General features: G+C 36.0%; 2 protein-coding genes across 2 annotated transcripts in view; one reads left to right on the forward strand and one right to left on the reverse strand.

Moving 5' to 3' along the window:
* The window catches only part of LOC131677586 (shootin-1), a 42,929-nt gene extending 37,970 nt beyond the window's left edge, over nucleotides 1-4,959 (reverse strand). Inside the window, exon 1 of the mRNA XM_058957476.1 lies at nucleotides 4,486-4,959. The gene's annotated coding sequence lies outside the window, so the exon portion shown is untranslated. The remainder of the gene's footprint in view (nucleotides 1-4,485) is intronic.
* The window catches only part of LOC131677584 (protein Skeletor, isoforms B/C), a 197,695-nt gene that overhangs the window by 28,028 nt on the left and 156,645 nt on the right, over nucleotides 1-13,022 (forward strand). The window lies entirely within an intron of this gene.

The raw sequence follows: 13,022 nt of genomic DNA on the forward strand, positions 1-13,022 counted from the left end.
GGACTGATGAAAGTAAGTTTGAACTGAAAAACACTAAGAGGCGGAAGCGAACGCGTTCCTCGAAGTAAGAGCGTTTGTAACCCCGATTTTCTCTAGAAACTGTTAAGCACGGAAGATGATCACTGCTACTATGGGGCTGTTTTCCCAGAAATGAAACTAGCAATATTGTCAGGATTGATGGGAAGATAACCAGTATATCCCACGTGAAGATTTTGGATGAAAACTCCGTTCACTCCGGAAAATGAATATGAGGCGCTATATTTTCCAGCGGGACAATGACCCCGAGAATACATCAAAAATTGCTAAACATTATTTCCAATCGAAAAAAATGCCAGATCTCAATCTTATTGAACATCTGCAAATAATTTTGGATGACAACATTCCAACGGATTGGCTGAAAATCCTAATGATTTTTGATACGGTATTCCTCTTCTCACCAAATGTTGCAAAATTAAGGCCAAAGTATGTAGTGTAAAAGAGAATCTTAGAAGTCACACAATATATACAGATACACAATCCACGAATATTGATTCCTTTGATATATTTTGTTTTCAACACTGTTTATTTTTCATTTTCTAAGTTGAATCTCCATTGATTGAAATAACAATCAATATGTATAAAAAATGCATGTAAGATTACTTGTTCAAAACCTTTCTATTGCCGGCGTTACTTTAAACATGTAATTCCCACAAGGCTTTAAAATTTTGTGCTGGTTACTTTTTTAATCCCCCTTCACTATAATCGATTACAAAATTTATATATAAGTTCTATAGAATACTTTTTTTTTTGTTTCGCCCTCAAAAGCCAAGCTAAAATCGTGACTTCAAGAAAATGAGAACTTCCTTCGATACGTCGAAAAATCAATATGCATTGGCAAGAATCCTGGGATTCAAGTGAAATGGGTCGTTTATGTCACTTTATTTTACCAACTATTAGTCGTAAACCTTGGTTTTATAAACTAAACGTTGGAAGATTATTTATACAAATCGATTGAATGCATACGTCACGGCTTGATGCTAGCAGAAAGGGAGAAGAATGATCGCATGATCGTTCTAGGCGAGGATTTGTGAAGAATTTTTTGCCGGCGTCGGCGGTAAAACATGATGATGAGTTATGTTCTACCATAGACCATGCGGTAGACTTGGGTGAAACGCCCAACTCCTACTCTGCAGAAGGCAAAGAATTCTTCACATTTCCTTTCGATCATGCCCATATGAGCCTGCCTAGTTCTAGTTTTCCGTTCTAAGTTTATAACTGATTCGCTCTAGAATACCTATCCGTCTTTCAATTTCATTGCTTTCGTTTCTCTTAGTCTCAAATTTGCCGAAAATAGCCAACAAAATCGATACAGAAGTTACCTTTACCGCATTAATATTATTGAAACTAATTTATGTGAATGTTCAGAATCATATGAAGACATTGACCATATTATTTTACATTGTCCTAGATTCTTTGAAACAAGACAACATTTTCTCTCTTCTCTTTCTGCCACAGTGAGACAAACTTTCCATTCTGTAAGAGATGTATTATAAGTAATAGAGAATTTGTTAGCTTTAAAATCATATTTGAATTCCTTTTAAAATCTAACATCAAATTTTAATACTTCATATATTCTAATATCTTTACAGGTACACAATGGATAACTGATGATGAATTACTTATTATGAAAATTATATAATCAAGACAGTTAAGATGAAGTACAGCTTCGATATGGTTTTTCTTTAACGGAGTGAGCTAAACAAGTTAAGGAATTTATTATATTTACATATTATTGAAAAAATAAGTAGATCTTTTATGCCTTTTTGAAAAGAGATTCAAATTAAATTTCACTCGAAGGGGCGTTTCCCTACTTCTAAACAAAATCAAAGAGTAGTAATAATAAATAATAAAATTAAAAAAAAGAAACTAAGAACCAGTGAAATTAAAAGCCTCTTTTTAGTTGTTTTGTAAATGGGAGACTTGAAAGCTCGAAATCGCTCGATCATTTCTATTTCTAATTCAAAGTTTATTCAAACTAGGGAATTATAACCAGCCGGTTCTCTAAGACCCCTTGCCTTTTTGAGGGTTAAAAATACAGTTCCTCGTCATATTATTTAAACTATGAAATGGATTTTTTATTTATCGATTTAATGTGTTATTCCTCAATAGATCTCCGTCTTTCTAACACTTGGAAATATTTTCTGTAGTTTTTTTTTAACATTCACCATGTGCCAAGCATATGCCATCTAAGCAGGGTAACATACAAAAACAAACAGAGAACTGTGCTTCATCTTAGTGGAGAATAATTAGGTACAAATCAATTTTTTCTCCATTAAGGTGAAATTTGTTTACGCGTGAAGAGCACAAAACCTATAACTAAATTAGTTATGGAATTTGCGTTTCGACTTCATCTCATCAGAATCCGACACTAACTTAGTGACAGGATCGACGTTAGCTTTAAAAAAAACGGAGGCATAATTTGTGTTACAATTTAATGTGTTCTTCTATATTCAATACCCGTTTTACCTCACTTTCAGTCAAAGTAGGTATGTAATATTTGACCGAAGTCCATCCCACATATGCACACACAAACGCTGACATTTTAATCAAAATCGTAGAAAGCCAATACGATTGGTAACAAAACTTTGAAAAACTATCCCTTAAGTATAATATTACCAGAGAGTGTGTATCCCAATTAGTCTGCGATTCACTACACACACCTGCTTGAAAGCTCTCGCGAATCTATAGCGGCGACAAGCGATAGTCGCAGCTCTAACACGGTCAAGCACACCAAATTAGCACTGAAAAACCGCATCTCGAAACCACCCACTTCACAATGGCCGTAACTGGAAACAACCACATTTTTACTAGCGGCAATGCCGCTCTACGACGTGCTTACCATTCCAGTCTGTGGTCACTGGACAGCCAAGTTGCGCACCCCAACGCAGATTCCAATCACTATTCCGTCCGTTTCATTGAGCTCTCCATCAAGTGTCCATATCCTCAATGAGTGGAAAAAAATGCTTACGAAATCTCCCAATTCAAAGCATCATTGAGTTTGGCACAAACTCGTCCCAAAGTAGAGGTACTCATATTTTTGTTTTCGTCGAACAATCTTAATGTTATTTTACTGATTCGAATACTTCTGTAATTTGGTTATAGGGTGGATACATGAATATTTTAAGTGTACCATTAGCAACCACCACAGGCGACAATACTACGTTTTGTCAATACACGGAGTATTGATTATAGTTTTGATAGTGTAATCGGTCGTAATATCACTGAGTTATAAGTTTCCAGAATATTTATGTAAGCATTTGCATTTATTTTTAAAAAGCGTAGCTTTCCTGTGGATTGGGGAATAGTATTACAGCAAGAAATTTGGTTAAATATATGCTGAAAATTCTCAAATGCCCTTTTTATTAAATGGAATACTAAAAACATGTCAAGTTATGGAACATGTATCTACACTAACTATTTTGCATGGATCAGGTCATGATTCTTTGTGAAAATTTTCTCAATCTTACACTATTTAATTTATTGCCTTTCCTTTATTCTGTAAACATCAAAATATATAAATTTTAGCTTGCTTTTCGCACGGGCATTCGCGCTACATGTTCAGTAAATTATATCATCACTGTCGTCCACGAAGTCAGGAACATTTAAAACGTCATGACTAGGCTTTGTTTTGACTTTCGTATTAAACTATCCAGCGATATGATGTACGACCAGCCCCCTGTTAGGCAGCCATTTTGTCCTAGCTAACATCTGCCTTTGTTAAAATCAAAACAACCCAATGCTATTGCATGGGCGACGTGGGCCTAGATGCAGCTGGGCCCATCATATGTTGACTACTGTCAAAGTCCGTATATCTCCATAGCGGATGACAAGAGTGACACCCTGCTGTGTACGACACAACATAGCTCTGCTTCCATTCGTCTAATGTCCCACGGATATACTAATCCGTGCAACGAAAGTAGCTTGTATTAAGCATGGGGCTGGCCGAACCTCAATATTTTTTGCCGGCATGACCATATATTTTAAGCTCTCAGAAAATAATAACCCAGTCATATAATCCCAACCAGATAATTATTCTCACGTAACCCGATAGGACTCGCACAGGATGTGAATTATAACCAGCCACAGTCCAATCGATACGACCACGTAAACTGGTACATAGTTCGATGCAAATCAGCTGCGTAGGATAAATTTTGCACCCATTATATGCAATGCAGTCCAGTTCTGAGTAGGTAGGTGATCGCAAGATTCAGTTATTCCAACGAACGAGATAACCAGTCATAACATTCGATATCGCGCCAATACATACAAAATAATCAACTGCCACTTGCCGACAAGGCGGATGAATCGGTTTCTACTGTACGTTAAATCTTATCAACTTTTTGTATGTCACCCCATCAGCGTCCTACAATAGCACACCCCCACACAAGACACAACTAGCATACCGTTAAGAACTTAATCGGTGCCACTAAAGTCCGTTGAACTTACATTTCTGCAGCAACCATGTAACGAATGCGTAATTAATCACCACGACGCAAAGAACATCCGCCCGATTCGCACAACACTGTTCAGACTGCTGTTCAAAACTTTAAGCCACGGGATGACTCACGCTCTGTAGCTTTGATCAACTTGTTTTTCTCTGTTTGCTTTTATTTCTTCACCATTCTTCACATCTGCCACATCCAAAATCCAACAAAGCTAAGTGCACACAACAATCCCACGGTTCCACCGGCACACTACTACAGGAATGCATGCGCGGCTATTGCAGCCTACCCGGGCTGAACTCGCGGGAACTACGAATACACAACGAACGAAGCGACACGCGCAAAGACAACCGTTCAACTGAACGCTAAACTAGCAACTGGTTGGAAGTCGGGGTATAAAAAGTGAATTAGGTATAGGCACACAATGTTAGTAATAAGCACAAAATATCAACACACTTGCTGGCCTATAGCACTGTTGTTGGTGGGACTCGCAGAACCGCACGCTGAACAGTGAGAGTGCAGGGATATACGGCGGATGGGCTTCAGGCAGGTTTCAGATGTTTGGTGGGCTCGAAAGAAGAATGTTTACACTATGCAGGGTTCAATTTAAGGGGGTGGGGAGAATTTTGGGAAGCAAAACGCCATTCAATGATCGATGTACGGTAAAATTGTTGAAAAGTACAACCAGGTGCAGATATTATCTAATTTCTTCATAACTAACTAGTCGTGCTGAATCGAATGGTTCCTACATCGCACACCTTCCAAACGTGGGGTACAATCATGTTTGGAGATGTTGCATGGTATTTCTGGGTATCGCCTAAATGTATATAATGTGATCATAAAACTACCATGACACTCGAGTTTACCAAAGTTTCGCAAAAGTTTAATAGCATTTTTAGCACTAGCGACTGTTAGTGTCGTTATAGTAATTGTACCAAATGAACTGTTTAGAAGGAAACAAGAACTGGGGCTCTACAATTGATTTTTATAACCGTTCGTCTTAAAATCAAGACTAACTGAGGGAAACGAGGGTTCAATTTTTCTAAGATAGTTTGGGGGAGCAATGTTTGAAGAATGCAGTGGTCATCAGAATGCACCGTAATGACGATGGTTTTGGAAATAGACGATCTGGTGACTCTGCTTATTCGCAAATTTCGAGAATTTCTTGCTAGTGTTTCAGTTTTTCGATCCTAGCTCACAGATCAGGAGATGAAACATGGGAGATTGCCAGGCAACCTCATTCACTTCTAAGTCAGGAAAAACCCGGGGAATCCGCTCAATTCAGTATTGTGAGGCTCTTCAATAACATTCTGGCAGAGCTATGTCTGCGAGACCTCCAGAGATTTGTTTACGATTGCCGAAAACCCATTTTGCCAAGCGTTCGAACGAGACCGCATGGTAAGAGTGGAGGGGGAGGGTTGTAGTCATCATCTGTTATTCATGAATGCGGTTCTTACTAATAGGTGTAAATTTTCAAATTTCAATTGATCTGAAGGGTTTGATAGTGCTAATAAGGGCTAATTTGTTTTCCAAAAAAATATTCTCCGGGTGGAAGATTTTTGTTTCAATTGGCTCCGGTTACTAGCACGGAACTGCAGAAACTAAATAATGCAGACAGTCCAAGGAAGCGGCGTGTTCTCTCCCGATGTTAATATGCAGTCTCTTGAAAAGAGGGCATTCGTCAAGGTTGAATAGCCACATTCGACTAAAATAACATTTTTTCTGTTCAAGATTTGCGGCTCGATGCACGATATTAGTGGGAATCAATGACGAACGATCTTCGGTTGGATTTTTTAAAATCCGATTTCTTGTTCTGTAGGCTAGTACTTAAAAACCCCTTAAAACCTCCCTTATCTCGAAAACTCAACGTAGGGGTTAGGTATTTTTTACTTAGAATGTTCATGCAAAGTTTGAAATAAATCGGTTGAGTAGTTTTTGAATGGCAGTTAATACCGCAAATCGTGTTTTTTTCCAGAGACTTTCTACAAATAGCTTCGTCACCGAGTCACTTGTCGATATTTTGCATAGAAAAATTACAGAATGTTATTGACATGATACAATAAAATGTATAATAGTTTTGATTAATTCGCTTTCAATTTTTTATATCTAAAAAAAACAAAGGTTCCTCTTTGAAATGTTGCAAATCGAAAAGTCGTTTCGATGAAAAATAGTTTTAAATGGCATGAAACGTGTCAAAGCAAATAAAAACGTTCAAAAAACTTCGAAAATTCGTCTCGTGGACTTCAATTTTTTGTGAATAAATACTCAGGAAGATTTTTTGTCCTAACCATTAAAAATTTCTAACAACTTAATACACAACGTGTAATTGTTTGAAAAAGAAATTTTATACAAGCCTTAAGTTCATTTTGTAAAAACATCACAGCTTAAAACCCAAGTTTACAAGAAATAAAAAAAAACTTCTTTGAAACTTTAAACATTTTTGTATCCATCCAATTTTACTCACATCCTTCACATTAGAACAAAACCAAAAATCACCCGAAGTTTGGGGGTTCCAACTAACCTGTCGTGAAGTAATGTTAGAAAAAAATTGGAACGGAATTTCACAGCTACGTGAAGTTGTAATTTTAAAATTGATGCAAAGTAATTTTATTTTCACAGTTATACAGTAAATATATATTTATTAGATATAGTAAACATCATTCTATAAGTGTGCCAAATTTCATGCAATTATCTGAAGTAGGGTTTGAGATATAAAATTCACAGCTTTATCGAGCATTAAAGTTTAAGGGTTAATATCTTAAACAAGCTTCAACGAAATATTTGTACCGGAAGCTACACACCACATCCCATATTCTAAAAGTATTATTTCACGAAAATCAGTGATTTTGCGAAAAATTCAAGGATCACTTTACATGGCTTTACTCCGTTATAAGAAACATTGCGACAATTGTTACTGCGACTAACACCCTGTTAAAAAATCAAACCAGTTCTATTTGCCCGCATGACACATATATCAAGAGCACCGACGCGAAGGCCTGCCACGCTATACTGATGTGTGTTGCGAGTTGCCTTCACACGACATCAGTCTGGCTTGTACCCGTGCGTGTGTAGAGGAAGTCAGCAGTAGCAAGAACAGCCTATAGTTTACCGATTTCTACGAGATAAAACAGCCGCTCCTCTCGGTTTTCTATTTGGACAATAGAGAAGAAATATATGTAGGTACCCCCATAAACCATTTCTTCGCCGCTACCCATCGCACACAGGTAGCGCCAAAACAGCCCCCGGGCTAAAGTACTTTCCAAGTGAAAGGTTTCCATTTTTTTTCCTTGGAATCACGTTCGTCACAAATTGTCTGACTAAACAAAATCATGCAACGAGCGTTCCAGTGATGAATGACCGTCGTTCGATCGCAATTTTGTTTTGCTTGCCAGCGACATTGATAACGACCAGTTGCAAAGATTCATAATAATATTGTCTTGCTCAGATCTGACGGTGACTCAGAACTATAGCCAGGTTGACTTAGTCGTTTCACAGACAGCTGGTTTCTCAGTTCGTAGGTTCCCGCCATGGTACATCGGTACATCGGGATGGTACACAAAGGTCTCCTGTTGCGGTAGGATCAACACTTCAGTTTCAGCTGGCAATATTTAGGGTATATCATTTCAGCCGAGAACATTCATTGGATTAAAGTTTCGCTTATCTGTTGAAATGTCAAAAATATGTTTCAAAATTGTCTAAAAAGTCCTCCACGGCACTATGCATAAGACACATTAACAGCAGTATATACGTTTGTGAGTTTGGTATTTCGCTATACGATGATTGCCAATTATCCTTAATACGTCTGATGTTATAGAGAATAAAGCTAAAACTGAAGAAACGTCGACTTTTGCTTTTTTTCTAGAATCCACTAGCATTTCCATACTAATTCGAAATAAACCAACAAGCAAAACAGTTACTGAATACTACGAACATAGTCTGAGAGCCGTGTATAGGAACAACGCTATCATAATTTGCAATCAACAATTGTTTTTGACTTGTGAAGCGTGCTATAGGTTTTCAAATACAAACACGATGATCGAAACAAAGAACACTCAGCCCAAAACAATTGCTCGGCCGTCTCCCAATAAAAAAAAACTAATGATTTTATATGCAAAGTTTTGAGCCACGTGCATTGTTCTACAAGTACCTACATGTTGATGCTGTACCATTTCCATCCTTCGTTTGTGCATTCAATCGATTGTTCACGCTGTATGGCTCACCATTATATGCGTTATATCAGAGAGTGTTAGGGTCGTCGTCGCTTGGTGATGCCGTTACGCTTCAGAAGTCAGTTGATATATTCAACATCTAGGTGTCACTGTGCTCGCGATTGAGTGCTGTCTCTGCTAAATCGTTGCAGAGGATTCGGGTAACCAGTACCATAACAATAGTTCTTGTATTCATTTTATTTAGTTGATTCATTCATAACATTTTATAGAATTTTCCATACTTTTGGAACTGGAACACAGTTCTATTAAAGTAAGTAATACGATTCGCCGATTTGACCATTTAACTGGCGATGCGGAGCTAATTGGTAATTTTTAAGGGGGTCTCCTCATCAGTCAGCTTTAAAAAATCGATCTCTTTGCCCCAATCGACAGCAATATAATCTGAGAATATTTTTTCAAAGTTTCAGAGTATAGCTGATCAACATTTCATGCCTGTAAATTCTCTTTAATTTTAATTTTGTCCTTCTAAAAACTTCAAAACCCATTTTATAAAAACCATGTATTTTTACAACACCGTACACGATTACAAAAAACTATAAAAGCTATGTATACAACTAAAACTTTGTTTTTAGAGAATTTAATTGAGGGAACTTAAAAAAATCTTAAAAATCTCATTTTACAGTGCTATTAACACACGTGGTTTTAATAAACTAAAAATCGAGTATTTTACGATCATCATCTATCCTGTGCAGAAAAACCTGCCGAATAAGGAAGTATTTCACTTTTTTGTTTCAGGTGAACATTGCGGACTGAATCGTGCATGGAATTTGAATTGTCCGCGGAGAACTTTTGCGCGATAATAATTCCTCCATTTTTATTTATTTTGACCTTCAAAAAAAATTATTGTTGAGTAACTTTTATGAGCCACAGATGAGGGGGTTATAATCAAAATATTCTGTATTTGGAAGTGACTAAACACAGAATATTTTTATTATCATTCTGAATACCAAGGGGGTAAAAAAAAATGGGAACGCTTACTTTGACCGCTCATATCTGAGCTGTTGCTTAAAGGGTTGTATACAAAGTTAGATCTCAAAAAATCGAGAAAAAAAATATTTTTAAATATTCTGAGAGTACATACTTTTGAAAATATCTGTGCGAAATTTCATTCAGATCGGAGCACTAGATTTCAAACTACAGCCGTTCGCAGCGCGCTGGTTCTTCCGCGTATGAAGTTAACACAAAACGTTAAGGGGTCATGCATAAATGACGTAGCATTTTAGGGGGTAGGGGGGTATACCAAATTTGTGACGAAGTGTGACGAGGGGGAGGGTAGGGTCAGAAGTTGAGCGACGTAGCATTAAGTTTATTTTTTTTTGACAGGCATCAAAACCCATTAATTGGAGAAAAAATTTAATGTTCCTCCATTCCCAAGTTGCTTTTCACGCAGTTTTTCATTTAGTAAATTTTACTGTTCGCGGAATGGCAGGCTCGCAAAGAAAAGAAAAGATTTTTCATGTGGATTTAAATTTCCACATTACTTAGCTAATATTGCTAACTAGTAGACTTATTTTGGTAGCTGAATTAAATTTTCTTTCGGATTCATTCAAGGAAAATTTAGTAATTTAGTTCAGCTTATGTTTCCTAAAATCGTTGGCAGCTTCAGGATTGTGAACTTCTCTTCATGCTCTATGACATGTAAAATTCTAAACAAAACTATCCACACTTTATTTGATATGAAATGGGCTTGTTTTGTAGACAATTTGCTGTTATAATGAAAATGTTGATAAAAGTCGTCAAACATTTTGTAAGAACATATATTTAAAAGAAGTGAAAAACATACGTAATTTTTTTCATCTCACGGACGCGTTGCGTGGGGGGGGGAGTAGGGAAATGCTACGTCATTTACAAGGGGGAGGTATGAATTTTGTGACCAAATGCTACGAGGGGGAGGGAGGGGTCGAAAATCGCCAGAAAAAAGCTACGTCATTTGTGTACGGCCCCTAAACGCAATTATCTCGGAACTAAGTTGTTTAAAAAGTACCGTTGCAGTGAACGTGATATCGCAAAGCTATTCATCCGACCTTCATATTTTTTTTGAATTGTTTGTATTTACATTTTTGTGTACTTTTGCATCCAGAAAACTTTGATGCCATGAATTTTTGTTTAAAACTTTAAACACCACAAACCTCAATTTTTTGGTTAGCATGTTTTTTTCGCAGGAAAAAAAAATTTATTGGGAAACTGATCCGTTCAAGTACACCACAATACATTTTTCTTCAACAATTTTTTTTACTTTTTTGATTTCAGTTGAGCGATTCGGTATGGAGAGCGTTCACCGCAAACCTCTGCCAAAAAAAAACTCGCTACGGGGGATGGGCCATAACTCCGCCAACCTTCAATATTTTTTTTAATTCAACTTGTTTTTTCGAACTTCGATAGTACTACCAACGAGCAGTCTTTTGCGTTTTCAAAAAGAAATGCATAAATCGCTTTAAAAAAATCACGAACTTAGCTCACTTTTTCGCCACAACTATGTATATAGGGGAACATGGGGAGACTTGACCAGGTTTTCAGTTAAAACTGCATAAATCTCTAAAAAAGCCTTCAATCCCTCAAAAGTCATTCAGATATAATGCGCAAAGTTATTGCGCGTCTTCATGATTTTTTGCAGAATTTTTAATTTAATTTTTGAAAAGTTACAAAAGTTTTTCTGTGATCGTTTTTTTCTGGTCAAGTCTCCCCATTGCGGGGAGACTTGACTAAGGCGTGGGGAGACTTGACCAAGAGAATTTTGAATAATCATAACAAAAAATAATGACATAAAACCTACTGTAATTATTTTTTTCCCTATTGTCGAGATCCTTAGGTAACAGTAAAAAATATAAAAGAGTTGCATTTGATAAATTTTGATTTTTTTAATGCATTTCTTTTCAAGGATTAACTGTACTGCTTGCATTGCATGTTCACACGTCACGAAATCAGCCCTACTATTGCTAACTTTGTTTACAAATATTAAAATATAAAGACTTATGTTTGGGGTGGAATTTTTTTATGGCGTGATTAACATTAACAGTAGATACCAAAGCTTAATAAATATTAGGAATTTTGTATCTTTCTTCAGCTGATCGCCACTTGGTCAAGTCTCCCCATAAAATCTTGGTCAAGTCTCCCCAACATTAGTTATTGCGTTCAATGTCATGCAAATTCTAGTAATAACTTTTCCAATGTTCCAGTTTATGTTAAATCGTTTCACTGCTCCACAAGGATTAAGATGGTATATTAGTACATTAATAGTAATTAGTAGTCGAGTAGATATATCCATACAAAGTTTGATAAAAAATTACATCATTTAATTCAAATTTATTAATCAAGTAATATTTTCTGTAAGGAAAGGATATTTCATTCCAAACTTTTAAAATTACCTTAACGGATCGAAACAAGTATAAAAATATTTTTGAAAATAATTTAAGAATCGAATAGAAGACGCCATAGCCGAAAATAGAATTTTGCGCTTGGTCAAGTCTCCCCATGTTCCCCTAACCCCTTAATCGATTTTAAATCCGTCTTCACCAATGGAAAGGTATCACGCAGAAAAAATAGCATATTTAAACCAAAAATATGTGTTATTGAATCCAATCATTTATTGTTTATCACTTTAACAAACAAACTTATTGGTTTGAAAACATTTTCTTATTAGAACAACAACAAATTTTTGATTTCAATAAATGCATTTTTAGTATCAATAATTTTCTTTTAATTTCAATAAAATAATTATTGAAAAACGGAACGATAATTTTGTTTTATTAAAACAATAAATAAATTTTATTGAATTTAATGCATAATTTTATTGAACCTACAAATCTTTTTTCTGCGTGTATGTCTTTTGTTGTCTGTTGTTAAGGTTGGACAGAGAAAGAGCAAAAATCGAAAACGAAAAAAGCAGTTTTTTCCATATCGTGTGTTAGATCTTCATAAAAATCAATCAGCTTATCGAGAATGTTGTTACAGTACTGCTGATTGATTTTTATGAAGATCTTACGCACGGTGTGGAAAAAATGCTTTTTTCGTTTTCGATTTTTGTGCTTTCTCTGTTCACCCTTAATACGAAGAATAGAGTTGTCTAGCGTAAGTTATCGTAAAAAGAACAAAGTCAGCGAGAAAAAAAATGGGAACGTTACTTTGACTTGCCATATCATAGCTGTTTGTTCACCGATTTCAAATTTTTCTTCACCATTGGATAGGTACATCTTTTACAAAAACAGTGATCATATAATAATGAAAAAGAAATTAGTATATCTGAACTAATTGTAAAAACAGTAACTGAAAGTCAGTGTAGACAAAATGAGCTTTTCTGTTCAATCAATCGTAT

Source organism: Topomyia yanbarensis, chromosome 1 (genome assembly GCF_030247195.1).
Source record: "Topomyia yanbarensis strain Yona2022 chromosome 1, ASM3024719v1, whole genome shotgun sequence".
NCBI classification, from domain to species: domain Eukaryota; kingdom Metazoa; phylum Arthropoda; class Insecta; order Diptera; family Culicidae; genus Topomyia; species Topomyia yanbarensis.